The sequence below is a fragment of the Apodemus sylvaticus genome, chromosome 1, assembly GCF_947179515.1.
Source record: "Apodemus sylvaticus chromosome 1, mApoSyl1.1, whole genome shotgun sequence".
Taxonomy (NCBI): domain Eukaryota; kingdom Metazoa; phylum Chordata; class Mammalia; order Rodentia; family Muridae; genus Apodemus; species Apodemus sylvaticus.
Genome location: NC_067472.1, coordinates 57,938,186 through 57,960,623, shown reverse-complemented (window position 1 = coordinate 57,960,623; position 22,438 = coordinate 57,938,186).

The following is a 22,438-nucleotide window of genomic DNA, read 5'->3' as shown; positions in this document are numbered from 1 at the left end:
AAGTCCATTTAAAAAGTTGGGGAAGAGGGACAGAGCTGGCTGCAGAAAATCACAGAGGCAGAGATGAACTTTGACACCAAGGAGAAACGTTTGTGGCCAAGAAAACCCCTGTTCTTCATGGAAAGGGGTGGGCAAGAGAGGCAATGAGGAGTGAAGAGCAGGGTGTGGGAAGAGGGTGCTTTGGGCACGGGGCCACGGCTTAGTAGCAGTCCACACTCCTGGCATGCTCAAGACGACTTCAATCCCCAGTAATGCCAAGAGGAGACGGGAGGGAAGGAAGAGGAGGAAAAGGAAGAGGGACGTGGTTGTAGAGCCCCTAACCGGATATTTTCTGGCATTTTAGTACAGACAGAAAGCATCTACATAAACAACCATGTAGCCAGTGGTGCAGCTGAGATAGAGAAAATGCTGTGTGTCTGTATGACCCTATCTCCAACCTTATGGGTGACAGAGAAATGGGTTCTTCAGGATGTACGTCTCTCCTGCACATTTCACCCTTATTAACTCTGGTATCCCCACTCAACACCCCACCCCTGCTTCCATTCTCTTCCCTTGGTTTTTGGATTCTTTTCCATATGCAAATCCAAGATGGAGTTGCTAGATTTGTTTGTTTCCCAAAGGTGAGGATGAAACTCGGGCTTTGTGTATGCTAGACAACCATTCTATCTCTGGGGCTCATCTCTGCCCCGTCTTCCTCACAGACGGATGCTTTAAGCCCTTGCCAGGAGACATTATTGATATCTCCTCCACAATAAGTTGCATCTCTCTGCTGGGTCCACAGCTGGTCTCCAAGTAGTACGAGCAGACCTGCTGGGGAAGAAAGGGATGGTCGCCGCTGTCCGTGGTGCTGAATGTTGCCTCGCCACTCAGAATAGCTATGGCCTGCCTGTGACACCAACGCAGAGCTGGGCCTCGGGATAGATGAGGCCCTTCTGCTGTCAGCCTCTTCCTTGAGAATACAGGTGGGCTATTTACAGGGGTTGAGACTCCTGGGATCTAGGAATCAGTTAAGCTCGGGAAGAAAATTGGGCTCAAGGGAAGAATCCTTGGATTTTTCCAGGAGACTGGACTAGGGATAAAGAACTTTGGAAGGGGAGAAGGGTCTAGAAAGGGACAAGGGAGGGGCTAGAGAAGGGATCATCTTAGTTCGACTACTCTGATTCAAGTTGAGAAGCTCTGTGTGCCCCCAATGTCCCCTCTCCCTAGGCCAGCTCCCACTCCTCTTGCCTCCCACCTCCATGAAACTATTTTTAACTGTGCAGAACCAAAAATAGCCGGGCAGCAGCTTCAGGCCGTGGGAGAAGAGCTATTTATATCACCAGTGACGGTTCCGAAATAGCAAGCAGGAGGAGGGGGGCGGCTGGCACGCTGGAGAGCTCCTGGCCGCTGCTAAAAATACTGTCAGAATGAGTCATCCTGGCCTGGCTGAGTCACCCCACTCTCCCCCCCAAGCGGCAGGCGGCGGCAGCAGCAGCAGCAAAACAGAATGGGAAGCCGGAGATGGGGGAGGTATCACAGCCTTTGGTTATGGGAAAGTGGGCAAATAATGAATTGTGGGAGGGGGGCTTTGGTGTGTGTGTGTGTGTGTGTGTGTGTGTGTGTGTAGAAGCAATAGGTGGGGGTTACAAGACATTCACAGCCACACTTACTGGGTGAACATGCAGCATTTGAAGTCCTGCCCTTCTGCTATAGGACGCTTGAGCAACTGAAGGGGGAAAGGTGTGTGTGTGTGTGTGTGTGTGTGTGTGTGTGTGTGTGTGCACGCGCATGTGCGTGCATGCACATGAACGAGTCTGTGTTGCATGTTCTGTGTCTGCATCCAAACCTGTCTGTCTGGATACACTTATCTATCTGCATCCATGTATCTGTTTGCATGTGTTTTGTAATTAGGGTCTGTATTCTTGTGTGTCTACACATTTGCCTGTACCTGCATCTATGTTTTTGTCTGTTTTATTTCTCTAAGTCTCTGCCTTTCTGTGTTGTTTACAGTTTTGTGATTTTACGTAATATATTTGTTTTTATAATTCCCTGTGTGTCTCTGTCCATATATGCGTCTGCCTTGAGCCTTTTCTCACAGAGTTAGCTGGTTTGTGTCGAGTGCATGCTTCCTGAAGCTCAGTGCACCTTTGGGTGCCCACCAGGATGCCATTTGTTGATTTTGCACTATCTATCGTTTGCTTGTCCCTCTCCACCAAACATCTTTTTTCTAACTCTTAGCCTCTATCGTTTGCAAAGGCCTCTCTGCTGCACACGACCTCTACAATGGAGGAAAACAAGTTCACAGGAACATCCTTTCTCTGGAACCATCCAGAATCTTCTCTGGCTTGCAGGAGTAAGTGGTTTTCCATCACTCCATATTTGGGGAGCTGAGAGAAGGGCTTTCTTTAGTTCTAAAATAAAATTGCTGGTGTGGGCATAGGCATGTGTAGCACGCACATACACACAGACACACACACAACTGAGAGAATGAGAGAGAAAAAATATCAAGGTCCCTTCTTTACTGAGCAGAGCTCGCATCTGTTGCCATGGAAACCCACCCACTCCTTCCCCGAAAAACCACCAAGAAGAGGTGATGGCATCGTGAAGGGATTGGCTGATTCCTTTCTTTATTTTTTTCCGAAAAAGGCCTTTTTTATAGCAAGAGCAGACCATGAAGTCCTCTGCCCCTCTCTTCATGGCTTTATTGGGGTTCTAGAGGGACATCACCCCTCAACCCTATTAGAGAAATGATGCATCTTTTTCAGATATTTTCCAGGAGGAAGACCTCCTGAGGGGTTGGAATGGAGGATTTGATTCTTAAGAATACCATGGAGACTCCTAGATCCTTCTCTCAAAAATTGGAGCAGGGACATTGACAGGGGACTGTCAGCACACGTGTGATATTCATCTGCACAAGCATGCCTGTGAGGAAGGGAAGGAAGGATGAAGCAAAGGAGGGGGAGGGGAAGAGAGACAGAACGAGGGAATAAATGAATCACTTGCTAGGGCTTCTGAGATAAAGCAGTGCTGAGGGATGCAGCACTCCAAGATTGTCTGTACAGATGAGCAAGATGACAGCTTCCACTTTACGGTGCAGTGGGTGGGGCTGCACGTTCCCCGTGGACCACAGCTGTGGCTGCTTTGTGGAGGCTCCAGGGAAGCTGGGACCAAAGCTGAATGTTCTAGGAGAACTCAAAGCTTTCTGTTCCTGACCCTGATCCCAGCCTGAGTCTCGAAGGCCTCTCCCAAGGCCTGGCACCAGCCGCTGCAGCCATGTTGCTCCCTTAAGTGAACTCTAGCACCCTGCCAAATGCCTGGACATTGGAGAGGAAGACAGATTCCTGTCTCCTCCTGTGCTCCAGAAATGGGGTCACTGAGGACTGCATGTTAGAAAGACATACCAAGAACCCGACTATAATGAAATATTTGTCTCCATCCAAGAAGGCTACCGTCACCTTCAGCAGACAAGGATGTGGCTTCATGTGCTAGACCTAGTGCCACTCAAAGGGATGGCGTAAAGGGATAAAGAGACTTGCTCTGATCTCTTAGACACTTTTTTTTTGTATTTTTTAAATTTATCACGAGAAGAGAACACACATGTATTGTGGTGTCTGTGTGTGGAGGTCAGAGGTTAACTTGCAGGTGTCAATTCTTTCACTTTGACACATAACCTTCCTAGCCACCCTAGCCACTCCTCTTAGATATTGTCTCAGGACTAAGGATTGACATTATTACATCCACTCTGTAGTTGGTGAAGTTAAGATTAGAAATGAAAAATGGCTTTAAGTCAGACAGCAGGGCTCTGGCAGTGCCGTGTGCAAATTCCACTCCTTCCCATTCAAGCTTGTTCTCCTGCCACACAGAGTGGGGCCATGGCACCAAATAAGATCTGGCCCGCTATTTCTTTTCATAAGTGAAGTTTTACTGGGACACATTCAAAATGTTCATATACTTGTGGCTGGTGCCCATCTTCACACAGTCACAGAGTCTAGTGCAGAGGGGTCCAGGGCCCACCAAGCCCAAGCTCCTGCTACCTGGCTCTTAGCAGAAAAGCTTGCCATCCTTAGAGCAGGTCTCTCTCTCTCTCTCTCTCTCTCTCTCTCTCTCTCTCTCTCTCTCTCTCTCTCCCCCCCCCCAGAACAAACTGAGCCATCATTTCCTCTCTCTACTCTCTTTACCCATCTTAGGGAGAAGCACTTGGGAAGTCCTTCCTAATGTCTAGCCTTCTTTGTAACCATGAATACAAGAATGATTGTGCATAACCCATTCCCATGACAACATGAGATCCACTTGACAATGAGAAGGCAGGTTACCCCATTCCATCCTTAGTGTCTTGGGACTGCATTTTGGAAAGACAAAGTGTCCTATGTTGGAGGTTAAGTTGTAATTAGGAAGACCAATTTCTCTTAGAGGGAAAAATGAGCATATTATATGATTGGTACCTCTAGTCTGACCCAAGGGATGAATATACACCTTCCCAGAGAGGGTGAGAAACTTGCTCACAGTCACACAGCCAGAATGAGATGAACTCGGAATTAAAATCCATATTTGTTGGCTTCTATGTTCTGTTTTCTTTTTAAATCTAGATTTTCTTAATCTATTGTTCTTTTGAATTGATAAACTTGCAGTCTCATATATGTTTTCCAGAAGGTTCTCTGGCAGTCCCCAGTCCTGTGTTTATGGTATACCACTTATGCAACAGCAAGCTAGCCCTCAGGTAGTGCTCGTTTGTGCAGCACCGAGCTGGTTTTAGCTGCGTCTCCACGGGCTGTTTTCCTTCTCCTGCGGCCTTTTCATTGTGTGATCACTCCCTCAATTCTACTTGCTCATGGAAGCACTCAGAACATTTTATCTATTTATGGTTATGAAATCAACAAATCTCCTGTGAAGAGGGTACACGCTGCAACCCACGCATAGAAACGGTCAGAGCCAGGGGAGTGGGCTGAGCAGAGGTGAGGGACAAGGAGGGATGGGGTGGGTAGGAGGGAGAGACTGGAACTTGGATGAGAAAATTGAAGGTATCATGGACCACAGTTAAAATTCAGATGAGGAACCTCATGTGCCTCAGTGGTATAAAGACAGAATCCAAGGGTGTGGTCCCTGCTCCCTAGATCTGCCCCAACATGCTCATGTCTGTGATTTTCTTCAGCAGGGGCCCTCTGTTCTGCTGATCTTCTAGTGGTGACTAGCATGCCCCCTCTGCCCTCACACCCAACCTATGCCTCTTCCTCGGCGCACATTTTCTAAAATTTGAGAAAGAATTTAATGGATCCTAGCCCAACCTCCTCATATATAGCACAGGATAACCTTGAACTTCTGATCCTCCTGCCTCTGCCTCTCAGATGCTAGAATTACAGGTACCTGCTTTGTCATCACATTTGCCAGTCTTCATTGTCATGCTGGTTCCTTGACCACCACCCCCACCAGGACCTAAGACTGGCCACCATATTGCCAGCATCCATCACAAGGATGGGCAGGAATCGGGGACTGGGGGCATGGCCGTCGTGCTCATTGCACATAGCTGTGGGGTGAGTCCGGGCCAGCCTCTCTGGTGGACGCTGGCAGTGGGAGGAGAGGCATAAGCTTGCCTTTAACACCATTGTGCTTCCACACCGGTAAGAGGAAGACGATACCAGCAAAGCCATTTGAATGAGATACTGTCATGAAAGGGCCACCTGGGGTATGTGGAGGCTGGAACATGAGAGAATATCCAGCATGGCGTCTGGCAGTGGAGTTCCTAGCGAGGTGTGCTTGAGCTGTGTCACTTGGGAGTGGCCAACTGACCAACTTGGCTGTGCCAGGTGGGTGGGTAGGATAGGATGAACAGGAGCAAGGTCACGTGGCTTTATACGGTGTGGTGGGTAGCAGTAGCCAGGGTAAAAGCTAACAGTTAATTAGACGGAAAGGAGGCAGTGCCATGGGAGAAGGAAGGCTGAGGTTCCTTTAACCAGCAGATGTGGCTGTGGGAGCTGTCCTGTGAATGGGCCTGAGAGGATGTGGCAGGCTTAGCCTCTACCCATCAAGGATGTCAAGAAGTGTGAGGAGCAACCTAGACCTCTTCCCAGGCTGCACTCTGGTGACCTTTCCCCATACCCTGACTCCTTCCTCTCCTTCCCTCTCTTCTAACCACAGGCAGCTAACCACAATGGAAGCATTGTGGTTCCACAGACCCTGTGCACACATGCACGCCCCTTGCCTCTCCCTGCACCTGATTCTCATTTTCCACAATATCTTAGCTCAAATATCACTCCAGAAAGTCTCCTCTATCAGGTGGAATCTCCAGCTATAGGTTCCCAGGTTCCCTGTGTTGCCAGTTCTGATGGCGACAATTTTACACTTTGTTCCATTCATGAGTTTAGCCACTATCTTCTCTAACTTGTATTGGAATCCTCTGGGTAGGATCCATCACCTTTGTCTGCCATCAGCTCTGACAAAAGTATTCCCTGTATATTTGTAAGAAAAATCGAGAAGGAAAGAATGAAGATAATTCTCGGTGAAGAGAAGGCCGAGGGCATGGTTTGCCATATTCAGAATAGAAGAGCTAGCAAGAAATGATTGGGGGGGGGGGGGTGTAGCAAGATGCTAGGTAAAGGTAAAGGTAAAGGTAAAGGTAAAGGTAAAGGCACTGCTGCCAAGCCTGACAACCTGACTTCAATCCCCAGGACCCTCATGGTGGAAGGAGAGAACTGACTCCCATAAGCTGTCCTCTGACCACCACACACAGACCATGACACACACCCATTCATACACAAAATAAATAAAGAGGCGATTGAAAGGATGAAAAGAAAGGTCTGAATAGATAGGATCTTCTATTATCTATCTTCTCGCATAGGATTATCTATCTTCTCACACAGAGGCTGGAGACACAGTAGGCAAGAGGGTGGGACTGAAGGGAAGTCTTGCCTCCATTACAGACTGTGTCACTGGTGAGGTAAGGAACATAGCCTCTCATGCCTCAGTTTACCAGTGTATTAAACAGAGATGTGAAGAAGATAACAAAATTGTGTTAAAGCTTTGACACAAGAGCTAGGTAAACTAATTTGTCAAAACTCTGAGAACAAAGCCGTAGGCATGGGAGGAACAGAGTATGTGCTGGAGCATGCAAGGGGAATGGCCATTATCTTAAGGAAAACCTCATTTTAAATAAAGTCAAATGGAAGTGGCTCACTGGGTTCCTGGCCCTGTGTGCTTCCTGCAGACTTGCTCTGTGAGCACCTTATGGAGGTGGACAGAGTAGGTGTTGTTCTCCAAATAAAAGAACAAAGAAGTCAATGAGCCTTGGGAAAACTGAGGGATGCATACCTAGTGACTCTGAGGGTCTGGGTTCAGACCCTTCCTGTGTATCAGTGGGCATCCCCTATCCCTCCAGTACAGAATGGAACATCCAAGACCAGTGTATTCTTCAGGAGTCAACAATGGCAATCCTTGGCCATCTTTCATGGTCTTGGCCATTTTTCATGTTCTTACCCAGCTTAAATTCTGTCTCCTGTTTCTCAAAGTTGCTTCTGACTGGTGCCTCCTCACTTCCTCTTCTACCTAGGCACACACAGACCTTCAGGTCACCACAGACTAGAGCTTTACACTTGTCTGTAACATCGCCTGAGTGCACCCAGTGACATGAGCAGATACCCATGCCTTGTGCATCCGGTGTGGGGATCAGCTCATTAGAACCTCCAGAGCAGATGTGACATGGCATGTGGGCTGATCACTCCTATTGGCCCTAGGTATGCAGAGAAGGCATCTTCAGGGAGGCCAAGAGAATCCAGGAAAGACAGAAGGGTTTTAAAATTTGAGAGATCAGAAACAATCAATAGGCCTGGTCCAGAGTCAGAAAGAAAACCTTAGGAGCAGCCAGGAAGAGACTCCGGGAGCAGAGAGCTGGGGACATCCCCACCCCTGCAAACGCTGCAGCCACAGTCGGCTGAGCCACGGCAAGAAGCAGAGAAGCAGCTGTTGCTGGAGAAGCTTCTGGAAGACAGGAGCACTGTGTGGGGGAGGAGGGGACACCAGGAAGCTGCGGAGGACAGGGCCATCTGCTGAAGGGGAATGCTTCTGAATGGCCCAGCCCCGGCTGAGGATTCCTCTGCCAAGGCTTCAGAGATCTGAGATGAGGAGGAAGTGAGCTTCAGTGCCAGCAGACTGTGTTTGAGGCAGAGTCCCAGGCAGGAAAACCAAGAGACATGGGCTTCTGGGCCCAACCCTGTCCACTGGGGGATCATGCAAGCCCCTTCTCCTCTATGGGCCTCGCTTCCCTATTTGCAATGTGAAAGAGCATCAGACCACTTGTCTTAAAGAACCTCCTCCTGTATCTGGCCTCCCAAGCATGTCCTATCCAGGCCCCCCCCCCATCCTTCCACCCCCACACCCTTCCCCCCATGCCCTTGGGCTTTGGAATTTGAGTACTGCAATGCTAAAACCCAGTTTCAGGAAGAGTCAAGCCCGTGTGCACAGTGCCAGGGTCTGAGAGGGCCTAAAGTCTTCCAGGGGACCGTGCCTCTCAGCTCTGGATGGGCAGAGTCACCTGGGATTACTGAGCAGCAGGACTGTCTGGACTTAGGAAAATGAATACTTTCTGAGGCTGTAGCTCAATAGAAATTGAGCAGTTCACTGACTTCCCCTGGCCACTGACACACACACACCCCCCCCCCCCCCCGCCCCCAGTTCACTGACTCCCTCCTGCCCATTAGATCCAATCCAGCCAGGGTCATTCTTACAGGGCTGGGCCTACTTCATCAGGGGACTCACCATTGGAGGAATCTGATGGGGTCCAAAATGCACACAACAGACCCCCGGTCACCCTCAGAGTGGTCTGCACGGCCTGTGCCTGATGTAACTATGGTCTGCAGTTTCCTTAACTTCAGTCTTGTGGAAAGAAGACAATCCTCTCAGCATGGTCCCTCAGCCAGCCCAAACACCCATTTTCAGAGAATCTCAGAGGCCCAGCTGAAGTAGGAGGTCATCTGTCTTGGGTGACTTCGGGCTAGCACAGAGTAAAGTGACCCAAGGGCCACGTCCGCACTGGAGAAGTAAATCCTGAAACAGGTCTTTGGTTCACACACAGCACAATGGCCCTAAGTATTTTTCAAAAGCTGGACTCTGAGGTTAGAAAAAAGAATTCTGGGTTCAAATCTCAGCAACAAATGTACTGTCTTGCCTTGTGACCTTGGCAAATATGTCTCTTTGAAGACTGCCTCAGTTTCCCTTTTGTGCATTGAAGGTGTGGCCCTGGCAATGGATGCCCCTTGGAAGCACCATTCAAGCTCTGGAGATCTACACCCAGAACCACAAATGTTGATCTAGATCAGACCCCTAACCCTGGTCTAGAGTGGAGACCTGCAGATGGTCTGGAAATTGCACATCTCTCCGGAGTGGCCAAGCACATCATGTCCTCTGTCAGGTTATCATCAGGACTGGGCAGAGGGTCCAAAGGGCTGAATCCGCATGGCTCTGGGGAGTGTCCAGCAGGGTCACATTTCCATCCAGAAGCCAAGTGGCCAAGTGGCATTTGCAGATAGTCTAGGAGAGGTTTGACTCCAGAGAGTTTCAGAGAGCTGTGGGCGGCAAGACGCCTTCAGTAGAAGCAGATGTCTGTAAGCAGCAACCTGGTTGTCTGGTCATGAAGTCCAAGGGATCCAGAAGTTTGTCCAGAATGGCCATTGGTTTGTTCTGAAAACTCACCTAAGATCTGGATGTTGCTAGGAAGAAAATAAAGCACAGCTGGTACCAAGGTGGACTCTTAGCCCTTGTCTGGGTACAGGACAAGGGACAAAGAGCAACACAGTATTATCTGTAGTCACAGGTGCCTGATCCAGGGCCAGGAAGCCAGGCTCCCCAGTCTCAGGCCTATACTCCTCCAGGAATTAGCCATGTGACTCTAGCCAATCATTACTCTTCTCTGTGCCTCAGTTTCCCTTTCAGTTTAATGAGAGAGTTGAGCTTTCCTGAGATCCCAATCTACTTTAGACTAAGCCCCAGGCTTAATCAGGAGGCTGAAGGGAGGCCCGAGGGCCTTGAGGTCCTCACCTGGCGTTGTCCCTCTGTGGCCTTGTCCGGAGTAGGATCTCCAAGCACGGATAGGCCTGGCATCGTATTTGCTTCCAAGGTTTCTATAAGACAGTCTCCTCTGCTGGGGGGCGGGGGGCGAGGGGTTAAGGGCAAGACCTCCTTTCTCCCAGGTTCAAATGTCCCCCACAATAGTGGAGGGCATTAAGATGGGCATGGGGTGGGGCGATGGCTCCGGGGGGCTTCCAAGGCCGGCCAGGACTCTACCGCCCAGGGGCGGGGGCAGCTCCTGAGCTCTGGCGAAGCCGCCACTCTGCCAGTTGCCTTAAAAAGGCGCCAGCGCGCGCGCATCAGCAGAAGGGCTGCGGCTCTCTTCCAAAATAGGCAAGAACTGGGAGGCCGCGAGAGAAGAGCTGCGAGAAACGCAGACGTCACGCAGGGCCTCCCTCCTCCGGGCCACCCCACTCCGTCTGCATCACGTTGCCATGGCAACGGAGTGTCGCGGCTTAGCAGATGAATGAGCTTCAGCAAGCAGAGGAGCCCGCAGGGACGCGCGCCCCCTCCGCGGTCAAGTAACAAGACTGCAGAGTGAATGCAGACGCTACCGGAAAGAAAGAGCGTCCTGACCCACCCACTCCCCACTGATCCTGCTGTGTCCCAGAGGCCTGGGGGCTATAGGTCTAGGCATCTATGACCGTATGGTTCATTGCTCCTCTCTTCCCAGGGATCCCCCTTTCCTCAATTTTCCTAGTCTGTGGAAAACCCGACAGCCTGTCTCTTAGCGCCCCTGTGTGGCGGATCACGATGCTATGACAAATGTTTGTGACTGGCGTTCTCGCCGTCTATGTCGCCCTCTGGCGTTCGCGCGGGAGAAAACATAGGAGTATGGGGCAATTTAATGAGGTTGTGGGGAGCATTCATAGGTGATGAATGGTATATATAGTAAGATGGTAAGTTTTTCCATACTGCTTCATTTCATTCTCAAATCATCTCTAATGCAGATTACTATTATTGTTACCATTTTAACAGAGGAGAAAAATCGAGGCTGAGAGGGCGGGCAAGGTTACCCAAGAAACTACAGCATCAAGGGGCAGTGCCTCCAGAACTCACCACAGAATTAAAAAGTGCTTGTGACCCTCTTACTTTCACATCTGCAGCCTCTTGACCAGCGTCACAGTTCCTTGGGATAAGCATGATGGGACTCCTTAAAATTATTCCCGTTTCGTCTGTAAGACTGACTCTTACTATTCTTAGAATTGGGAATGAGGAAACTGAATGAAGTCTACCACTTCTGTGAGACCTTACCCCTTAGGAGAGAGAGCGAGGATCTCTTCATTAATAACAGAGCTCTGATCAGAAGAGGGGCAGGGAACTCTGTCTCTTTCCTCCTTCCATAGAGAGCAATAATTGTGTATGTGCCACGTGTCATATTTTAGTGTGGTTGTTTTGCAATGCTACCTGTTTACCTATCCTGGATGCTCTGCAGGGCCCGTCCTTCCATCAGATGATTTGAGCAGACCTGCCTAGATCCCAGTGGGCTCCTCCAGGGCCCAACACTTCCTTGTTATTCCTGCACTGATTCTGACGGCAACAGTTTGTTCTTACTAGCTTGCATTTGGAGGGTAACCCAGTTTTGTTGTAAATTTTGGTCATGTGATTGGGACTTTTACTATCTAGTTGGGTCTAAGTGGGGATTCCCAGAGACTCAAACCCCGTGCCTTCCTGGGTGCTTCCCATTGCACCAAGAGAATTGTTTCTTAAGTTACCCTGCCTGTCCTGGCACCCATTATGTAGACCAGGCTGGCCACAAACTCAGAGATCCACTTGCCTCTGCCTCCTGAGTGCTGGGATTAAAGGTGTGCACCATCGGGGCTGGAGAGATGGCTCAGCGGTTAAGAGCACTGATTGCTCTTCCAAAGGTCCTGAGTTCAAATCCCAGCACCCACATGGTGGCTGACAACCATCTGTACTGAGATCTGACACCCCCTTCTGGTGTGTCTGAAGACAGCTACAGTGTACTTACATATAATAAATAAATAAATAAATAAACAAACAAACTTAAAAAAAAAAAGGTGTGCACCATCATGCCCTGGATCCTCCATTTTTTTTCAAAAGTTATATTTAAAACTATGTATTTATTTTTATTTTAAATGTGTGAATTGTGCCTGCATGTGTCTGTGTGTATGCAGTGACCATGCAGGGCCAGAAAAGGGCATAAGACGAAACTGGACAGTTGAGAGTCATCCTGTGGGTACTGGGAATAGCAACCGGGTCCCTGTAAGAGCAGTAAGCATTCTTAACCACTGGACCATCCTCCAGTGGTTGGTCCCCACCTTATTATTATTGTTATTATTATCATTATTATTATTTTTGGTTTTTCAAGACAGGGCTTCTCTGTGTGGTCCTGGCTATCCTGGAACTCACTCTGTAGACCAGGCTGGCCTCGAACTCAGAAATCCACCTGCCTCTGCCTCCCAAGTGCTGGGATTAAAGGCGTGCGCCACCACACCCGGCTAACCTTACTGTTTTTAACTCTTGCACTTAGGGATTGCCAGGTTCTGATTCAAACCACGGAAAGGAATGCAAGAGGCTGGTTGGCATCAAGGATGAGGCACAGCTGGTGGCTTTGAGAGAGGGGGACATTTACAGTAAAGCATGAGGTATGAGGCACATCCAGCCCCACATGGTGACACTAGCTGAACTTATCAAGCAGAGCCTGGACTTCTGATCCTGTCAGAGGCTATTTTACCGCACCTAAGGGAACACAGCAACGTACGAACTGCTTTTATCAGCCTCGGCACCTTGGCTTTGTTCCCCCTTCTGCCTCAGTAGGACTCTCCACCAATTCTGAAGGGCTGGGAAAGTTCATCCCAGGTGTCTTCTGGCTCCAGCTACAGTTTCTCTTGTAGGGGCTGTGGTTACAGTTGCCTTTGTAACTCCACTCTGCCAGCTGCTATTCAGGTCTTCTGGGACATTCATTGGTTTTTGAGAAAGCTACAAAGACAGTGCAGTTTGGTATCAGTTGGTAAATGTCATCCTTGAATTGTAATGGTTAACTGTAATTTTCCACCGACATCACATCTCTGCTGCGGAGGTTCCCAATTTGCCCAAGCCCAGGTTTTTAGCCAGGTCTATCAGCAGCTGTCATTGACCGATACAGTACCAGACAGGAGCTACTTCAAGGACAAAGTATTCACTCTGGTGCATGACTCAGAGGTTTCAGTCTACCCTAGTTAACTTTGTCGAATTGACACAGCCTAGAGTCATCTGAAAGGAGACAGCCTCCACCGAGGAACTGCCTAGATCCAGTTGGTCTGCGGACGTGTCTATGGGAGGATTATTGTGATTACTAATTGAAGCAGAGGTCTCAGCCCACTGTGAGTGGCTCCACAGGCGCTGGTCCTGTAGTGTATAAGGAAGCTGGCTGAACAGGAGCCTGGAGCAAACCAGCAATGTCGCTTCACAGCTTCTATGCTGAGTTCCTACCTTGAGTTTCTGCCCTGACTTCCTTAATGATGTTCTGGGACCTGGAAGTGTGGGCTTCCCCTAAATTGCTTTTGGACAGAGTTTGGACAGTAAGGAAAGTGAAAGAGAGGCAGGGGAGGAATATTCGTGGTTACAGTGTAACATCAGGCAGGAACCCTAAAGTTTGGGCTGGAACTAGAGTCAGGTTACACCCCAAAAGGCCCACAGGACTGACTTCTTTCAGGTAGATCCCTCGTCCTAAAGGTCCCACAATCTCCCAGAACAGTGCCATGATCTGAAGATCAAGGGTTCAAATATCTAAGTCCTAGATATATTGAAGCCCTATCACAAGGGTATGTGTTTTGGCTGTGGTTGTTTAGTTCTGGTTTCTATCAGCAGGGCCTGGGCTCCCATTGTCAGTGGGAGTCATGTCTAGTAAATTCTTACAATTCAACTGTTATAAGCCAATATGTTGCAGTTAGACTGGTGGTAAGAGACTATTTTTTTCTATATTATACCTGCAATCAGCCAATCATTGTGGCACTGGGCAATTTAGATTTGTTAGTTACTGAGTTTTGTATCAGTTATCCATGGCTTTGTAACAAATACTCCTGCTCCAATATTGAAGCTTAAAATGCTTCTGTGTTTTTTGTTGTTGTGGTGGTGGTAGTGGTTTTGTTTGTTTTTGTTGTTGTTTTGTTTGTTTGTTTGGTTTGGTTTTTCAAGACAGAGTTTCTCTGTGTAGCTTTGGCTATCCTACAATTCTCTGTAGACCAGGCTAGCCTAGAACTCATTCACCTGCCCCTGTCTCCTGTGTACTTGGATTAAAGGCATGCACCAACACCACCCAGCCAAAATTCTATACATTTTTCTTACATATAAGCCTGTAAATTGGCTAGGAAATTTTTCTAGTTTCAGATATATTCACTGTGGTCAGTTGTGCATTAGCTAGGTTCTCTCAGATGTTTGGGCATCTGCTGGCTGTAGGCTGTTCTGGCAGTGTAATGGTTTGTATATGCTTGGCCCGTGGGGAATAGCATTAGGAGGTGTGGCCTTGTTGAAGTAGGTGTGGTCTTGTTGGAGTAGGTGTGTCACTGTGGTCATAGGCTTTAATACCCTCATCCTAGGTACCTGGAAGTCAGTCTTCTAGCTGCCTTCGGAACAAGAGGTGGAACTCTCAGCTTCTCCAGCCCCATGTCTGCCTGGACGCTGCCATGCTCCCACCTTGATGATTACAGACTGAACTTCTGAACCTGTAAGCCAGCCCCAATTAAATATTGTCCTTTATAAGAGTTGCCTTGGTCATGGTGTCTGTTCACAGCAGTAAAACCCTAACTAGGCTAGAGGGATGGCTCAATGGATAAGAGCACTGACTGCTCTTCCAGGGGTCCTGAGTTCAAATCCCAGCAACCACATGGTGGCTCACAACCATCTGTAATAAGATCTGATGCCCTCTTCTGGTGTGTCTGAAGACAGCTACAGTGTACTTACTTGTAATAAATAAATAAACCTTTAAAAAAAAAAACCCTAACTAAATAAGGCAGTCTAGGGATAAGACCGTTGAACTCCCCTCTACTGCATGGTTTCTCTTCCTCCAGTGGCCTAGCGAAACCTTGTCCACATGGAGACACAGGACTCTTAGGAACAAGTAGTGTACAAAGCCTTTTGAAGTCAATGCATAAGACGACATAAATTCAACTTTTTCATATTCTGTTGACCTTACAAGCCAGAGGGTTAGCCCAGAGTCAGAGTAAGACAAAAGTACACAGATAAAGGAATAACATGGATTTGGTTAATTCGCTACAGGCCTGATATGTGTCCCTGAGCAGCTCTCTATGTTGACAGTGAAGTATCCCTGCTCAGTCTTTGATCTGCAATGGGGTCATTATTCTGTCCCATTGTAGTGCAATCTGGCCAAATATTTACTGACACACACACACACATACACACACACACACATTTGAGTCAGGACCTTTCTTTGTGGCCCTGGCTGTCTTAAAACACAACTATGTAGTCCAGGCTGGCCTTGAACTCACAGAGATCCCCCAGCCTCTGCCTCTCAAGTGCTAGGATCAGTGGAGTGTGCCACCGTAGTCCACTTTTTACTTATATAAATATTTTGAATGGGTTCTGAATTCCTAATAGGCTTTATAAGTGCCATCCACAGTAGAAAAAATTGAATCCACAGAACTTAATCATTAGCAACTGGACCTCACTGCAGGCAGCTTGAAGCTATCCACATACCTTGCCCTTAGATGCAAACAACAGAAAACCACCCTAAAGTGGCTTTAAAAAAATTAAACAAGAGGAGAATAGTTACTTGGTTAACACATGTCTGTACACATATGTCTGCATGCACTGTCCTGTTCACATGGGAAAGCTAGAGGCTGACATCTGTGTCTGCTGCTGCTGCCGAGGCTGACATCTGTGTCTGCTGCTGCCGAGGCTGACATCTGTGTCTGCTGCTGCTGCCGAGGCTGACATCTGTGTCTGCTGCTGCTCTTCACTTTATGTTGTGGGTGAGGAGGTGCAGGGTTTGCTTGTATAGATCTCTCTACCTTGCCCGCAGAGGCCAGAGGAGGGCATCAGATTCCCTGGAATTGGAGTTATAGACAGTTGTGAACTACCATGTAGATGCTGGGAATAGAACATGGGTCTCTGGAAAAGGGTGTGTGCATGTGCCATCTCTCCAGCCTTGCTTTTTGACTCAAGGTTTCTCATTGAACCTGAAGTTCACAGTTGAGGCTGAATGGGCTGGCCAGAAAGTCTCCAGGATCCTTGTATCTCTGGCTGCCCAGTTCCTAGGGTTACATATGGGCTTCTGTGCCCAGCGTTTTTATGTGCTAGGGATTCAAACTCAGGTCCTTGTGATGCACAGCAAACACTTTATCCACTGAGCTGCCTCCCTTTATTTTATTTTATTTTATTTTATTTTATTTTATTTTATTTTATTTTATTTTATTTTATTTATTTTTTGAGTCAGTGTTTCTCTGTGTAGCCCTGGCTGTCCTGGAACTCACTCTGTAGACCAGGCTGGCCTCAAACTCAGAAATCCGCCTGCCTCTGCCTCTCAAGTACTGGTGTTAAAGGCGTGCACCACCACTACCCATCCCATCCCTTGATCCTTTCCTTTAATTTTTAAAAGAATAATTTAAGAATGATTCTATTTTCCATGCATTCACTTATGTCTGTGCACCATCTGCATGCCTGGTCCCCACAGAGGCCAGAGAAGGGTGTTGGGTCCCCTGGAAATGGAATTACACAGTTGTAAGCTGCCATATGGGTTCTAAGACCCAAACCTAGGTCCTCTAAAAAAATAATTTAAAAATATTTTAAAAATAAATAAAAAAAGCATCCATCCCTCTTCACCACTGAGCTAGCTACCTCACCAGGCCCTCTTTAATTTATTAACATGCATTTTGTGTGTGAGTACCACAGCATATATGTGGATGCCAGAAAAGAACTTATGGTAGTCGGTTCTCTCCGTCTACCATATTCTGGAGTCTGGAGATGAGGCCCAGTCGCCCGGCTCCCCCGGACCTCTCCTCACTGAGCCAGTTTCTCAGACCGCTCTCACGAGAGGGGCTTTCTCTCCAAGATCCTGCAGGCTGGCCATTTGACATCGTATCTTTACACCTACACTGTGGCCCACTAAATGCCCCAGGAAGGCAAGCTGTCCCGGAGCCTCAGGGGGCTGTTTGTTGCCAGGTGACGTGGCCCACATTAGTAAGAGCCTGAATACAAAAGGAAGGGAAGTGGAGGCCTTTCCCGCACTGGCTCCACTCAGGCTGGGCCGCTGTGGACCACTGGTGGCTCTCCCTCATGGAGCCCCCCTTTCTAGGCTCAGGCCCAGGTGATGTGGAAGGTATGCGCTATAGCTAGTTTGGTCCTTGTTTTCCTGAGCTGGTACACTTGTTGATCATCTGTTTGCTCGCTTTGACACGCTGTCTACTTTCCACAGTCCCCTGAATGGCGCCTTTCCCTACAGATCCTTCCGAATGGCCCTTTCGCTAAAACTGACCCAGATGTTCATTCCTGAATCCAAACAAAATAGCAAGGAATGATACTGGTCAATGATTGTAGAGACAATGACAGTAATGAAGGATTCACACATAAATCTAACACAGTTAGCTAGAGAGGGAATGAGAAAATATGCAAAAGTTAAAATATGGAAAGATAGCGCTGGTCAGTGGCTCACCCCAGCAGAGGCAGAAGCAGGCTGAGTTCAAGGCCAACCTCTTCTACAGAGTAAGTTCCAGGACAGCCAGGGATACACAGAGAAGTCCTGTCTGGAATGGGGGAGGGGAGAAAAGAGAGAAAAAAAAGATAAAAGAACGACTTTGTTTGTACTTGAAGAGACTTCAAGAGCAGGGAGTGGTGACCCGAGCCTCTAATCCCAGCACTCTGAAGAAAAGCCAGGTGAATCTCTGAGAGTCTGAAGCCAGACCAGTTTACACAGCAATTCCAGAACAGTCAGGGAGATACAGTGAAACCCTATCTCAAAAAAATAAATAAATAAATAAAAATAAAAAAGAAAGAAAGAAAAAAGAGAAAGTAAGAAGTAAAGAAAAAAGAAACATCATGCAAAGCCCATGGGAGGAGAGGGACCCCATGAAGGGAGCGAAACCACAGCCTGCAGGCCCTGCAGTTCAAGCACACAGAAAGATGCCCATGCTTCTTGATTGGAGATGCGAGGTGGCTAAGCAAGAACAGGTGCTTGCTGCCAAGCCTAATGACCCAAGTTCCATTCCCAAGTCCCCCAGGGAGGAAGAAGAAAAGCAGTTCCCACAGTTTCCCTCTGACCTCCACATGTGCACCCTACCTTTGTAGGTATCTTCACACACACACACACCATGGATGTTTGAAAGTTCCTAGTATCCACAAGCACAAAGCCCCAAGACATAAGACAGGCCTCATGCGAATGCAGACACTGCCCAGTCATTTAATACCTACTTATTCAAAAGCCTGCTCAAGATAAGCATAGGGTATGAACCTGAGACCTGTAGAGAGCCTTATTGGAGTGCCATGCTGCCTGGCAGGAGCCTGACTTTGGCCAAGGACAAGGAAATGGGCTTCAGGCAGGAATCTGACATTAGGCAAGGACAAGGAAGTAAGCCCATGCAGGAATCTGACATTTGGGCATGATAGGGAAGTTAAGTTCAGGCAGGAATCTGGAGTTAGGCTATAACAGGGAAGTAGGTTAAGGCAGGAATTTTAACCTTAGGGTGAAACAAAAGAAGTGGGTTTCAGGCAAGTGGGATTGGACTTGGATGAGGGGGTGGGCTCAGGTATTTTGGTCATTCTGACACGCCCTTGGAAACAACTTTCACTGTGGAGTAATCGCTGGACTTTGCTTATTGCCTTGACAATTTTGTGTTTCCTGTCTTGCTTGTTCCTCTTTGCACTACTCTTGCCCTTAGTACTCATGTAATTAAGATGGTATAAAAGTGAATTGGAAAAAAGTAAGCCTGCCTTCAGCCTCAGAATTGACTGGGGTCATGCTGCAGTGGTGTATAATTGTCTTTTTCTTTTCAATCCTCACTCCTGTGCTGGAGGACCTGTTGACTGACTGAGCGGGCTTGGTCATCTACCCTTAAAGAATTTATATTTTGATGGGGATAGATAGACAAACCATCCAATGGACTGAATATGTAGGATGCTATGTTCATGGAAAAAGAAAAAAATGTGTTGTTGGTGATGGTGGTGTCCTAGGGTTTTACTCTTGTGAACAGACACCATGACCAAGGCAACTCGTATATTAGACGTTAACATTTTTAACTGGGACTGGCTTACAGGTTCAGAGGCTTAGTCCGCCATCGTCATGGCAGGAAGCTTGGCAGCGTCCAGGCAGGCATGGCACTGGAGTTCGGCTAGAGGAGCTGAGGGTTCTACATCTTGTTCAAAAGTCAAACAAGAGAAGACTGACTTCCAGGGAGCTAGAAGGTTCTCAAAGCCCACACTTCCCCCTCAAGGAGGACACACCTACTCCAACAATACCACACCTCCTAATAGCGCCACTCCCTGGGCTAAGCTTATAGGAACCATCACATTCCACTCCCTGGGCTCCGTAGGCTGGTTCAAACACACACATGAGTCTGGGGGCGTGGGGGGCATACCTAACTATAATATAATGCAAAATACATTTAATCAACTTCAAAATTCCCCCAGTCTATCACAGTGTCAACAATATTAATAGTCCAAAATTCAAAATCTCTTCTGAGATTCATGCAATCCTTTAACTGTAATTCCTTGAAAAATCAAAAAGAAGATCACATACTTCCAACATCATGCAGGATATGCTACTCCAAAATGTCATAGTGAGGGAATAAAAGCAAGGCCAGAAACCAGCCAAGCAAATTCTAAACTCAGCATCCCCATGTCTGATGTCACAGCTCTCTTCACATCTCCATCTCCTTTCATCTTTGTTGACTGCAACAAACTTCTTTCTCCTAGGTAGGTTCCACTCCCTGTTAGCAGCTTTCCCCAACAGGTATCCCACGGCTCTGGCACCTGGAACATCCTGGGGTTCCAAAGCAACTTAGATGTTACAGCTTTTTGTTTCAGTGTCTGGGATCCACACATGATCCTCTGAGCTTCTCCACAGGGCTGGCGTCACTTCTCCAGCTCTGCTCTCTGTAGCACTCTAAGCTCAGGCTGATCCACACCACTGCTGCTGCTGTTCTTGGTGATCATCCCATGGTACTGGCATCTCTAATACACTGGGGTCTTCACTGCAACTAGGCTTCACCAAAGCCTCTCTTAGGCTCCCTTCACAGTGCCAAGATCAACTCCTTTGCATGACCCCTTCACTCCTGGGCTGTCAACTGTAACTGAGGCTGCACCTTCACTAATGGCCTTCCATGGCCTCTCACAGTGTCAAGCCCCAGCTGCTTTTCATGACCCCTTCATGCCTTCAAAGCCAGTAACACCTGGGTGACTCTTACACATTACCAAGTCCCGCAGGAGCACGAGGTACAACCTTGGCCATCTCTGGAACACAGCTTCTTTGTGCTCTCAGAGAACACTGCCCAGATTTCACTTCAATGATGCTGGTCTCTTCTTCTTCTTCTTCTTTTTATTTTTTATTTATTTTTTATTTATTTTATTTATTTATTTATTTATTTTATTTATTTTTTTTGGTTTTTTTGAGATAGGGTTTCTCTGTGTAGCCCTGGCTGTCCTGGAACTCACTTTGTAGACCAGGCTGGCCTCGAACTCAGAAATCTGCCTGCCTCTGCCTCCCAAGTGCTGGGATTACAGGCGTGTGTGCCACCACCGCCCGGCTGGTCTCTTCTTAATCAGTGCTAATTTCTTAGCTCCAGCTCACCAGCATCAACCGTCCCAGCAGTCCCTTCTCTTTTTCACTCTAAAGCCAGAGCCACATGGCCAAAGCTGCTGAGCTCTGCTGCTTGCAGGAGCTGGAACATGGCCTCCTTGTTCTATTACATTATCACTAGCTTTCTGTTTTCCAACTCCTTCACTCCATTTTTTTTCCTTTTAAATGTGAACATTTAGTGACCCTTTTGTTGATCAATACATCATTACCTCTAATGCCAAATGCATTACACAGCTTTGAGGGACCAGACCCCAGAGGTTGCATACTGGTTCAATCTGTCTGGCAAATCCAAAACTCCAAGACAGCACAGACCTGTAGCTAGAAAGGTCTGTGGTCACAGCCTTGCTACAGAGCAACAGCAGGAAAGACGCCACTGGGGTGACAGAGCTGTCCTTTGAGTTGTCATATTGCTTTTACGATTTGATGGATTTGTAAAGCACGATCGGGCCCAGGTGGCACTTGCTACTGTCCAGGCTGCTGCTGCCGCCTCCTGCTCAAGAAAATAATGCTTCCTTTAAAAAAACTGAGTAATAAAACTAATGCCAAAAGAGGTATTTTATTATATGTAGAATTTTTAGGTTTCCAAACATGTCTAAATGGAAACAGACTTGCAATCAATTCTGCTAATTTGATCACAATTGCTGGGGCACATCCTACTGTTTGATTACAATACATGTTTGAGAATCTCCAGCACAGACTGGCCTCAAACTTGCTATATAGGAGTGTTAGTCAGAGTTCTCTGAACTCATGCGTGCATAAACACACACACACACACACACACACACACACACACACACACACACACTTGTTCCAGTAATGATTAGTGTATCAGCAGTCCCAGTCTGGTGCTAAAGTCCCTGAGGATTCCTGGAAAGCGGCTGCTCTCCAGTCTGTGTTGGGACCCTAAAGACATTGGTTCCGATACAAGCAAACTAATGCCTGAGCAACAGGAGATGAACTGGCCAGCAAGAGGGAGGCAAGTGGACAAAACCCAAAGGCTTCCTTCTCCCATGCCCTCTTATGTGGGCCATACCTTCTGGTGGCCAAGATTTGGGGGTGGGGGCCTCCCTATTTCTAATAATCCAGTCATGAAAATTTCCTCACATAATTGCCCAGCAGTTTTTAGTTGGCTTTTAGCTGATTCTAGATGTAGTCAAGTTGATGTCGAAGATTAGCCAACACAGTAGCCAAGGCTGGCCGTAAGCTTCTCTTCTGCCTGCCTCTACCTCCCGAGGGCTGAGACCCGAGGCACGAGCCACCCCACCTGGCTCTGAATTCAATAGTTTTGTAGTTTAAATTAAATAAACCTACTGATAAGATCCATTCTAAATCCATCCTGAATCAAGCATGGCACCCATGCCTGTCACCCTAGCACTGGGAGAGCTGAGTCAGGAGGTTTGCCGTGAGTCCGAGGCTATCCCAACACACAAAGCGAGACTCAATTCCACCCATAAAGAAAGGAGGAAAGAGAGAAGAGGCCCACAGGACCGGGGCCTCCTCACTGTGTCTTTACGTACTGGAGGGCAGGGGAGAGGTTAGCTTCGTGTTCAGTCCTCACTCCAACTGCTAACCTTCATGGCCAGCCCACCTTCTCCTTCACCTTCCCCAGTGGACTGAGCACAGTAATGTGACAGAGCAAAGGTTCTTCCCTCTTGT